Raw genomic sequence first — 349 nt, forward strand, 5'->3', positions numbered from 1 at the left:
CTCTACCAATTTCTCTTGTATTTCAAAAATAGTGAGTCTGAGTGTTAGTTTATCATTGTCTGCCATATTATCTAACACCTTCATTCATTTGCGTTGCCTGCCTCATTCCTGAAGACATGTGAGATTGTGATTCCTAATCTAGAAGAAGATATATGAATAGATTCACAACCAGGTAATAAACTACAGTATCATACATATTCTGATAAGGTAAATACTGGGTCGTGAGTATATTGGAGAGACACCAAACTCAGACTTGGAAGGGGTTAGGTAAGGTTCTCCAGGAAATTATGCAGTTTAATGTAAGAATTTTAGGAAAATTAACATCTTCAGTTAGTATCTTATTAACTTT

At 34.1% G+C, this 349-nt stretch overlaps 1 protein-coding gene across 1 annotated transcript in view; it reads right to left on the minus strand.

The window, feature by feature from the left end:
• The window catches only part of TNNI3K (TNNI3 interacting kinase), a 302,666-nt gene that overhangs the window by 294,180 nt on the left and 8,137 nt on the right, over positions 1-349 (minus strand). The window lies entirely within an intron of this gene.

The sequence above is a fragment of the Propithecus coquereli genome, unplaced genomic scaffold, assembly GCF_000956105.1.
Source record: "Propithecus coquereli isolate 6110/MARCELLA unplaced genomic scaffold, Pcoq_1.0 Scaffold7, whole genome shotgun sequence".
Taxonomy (NCBI): domain Eukaryota; kingdom Metazoa; phylum Chordata; class Mammalia; order Primates; family Indriidae; genus Propithecus; species Propithecus coquereli.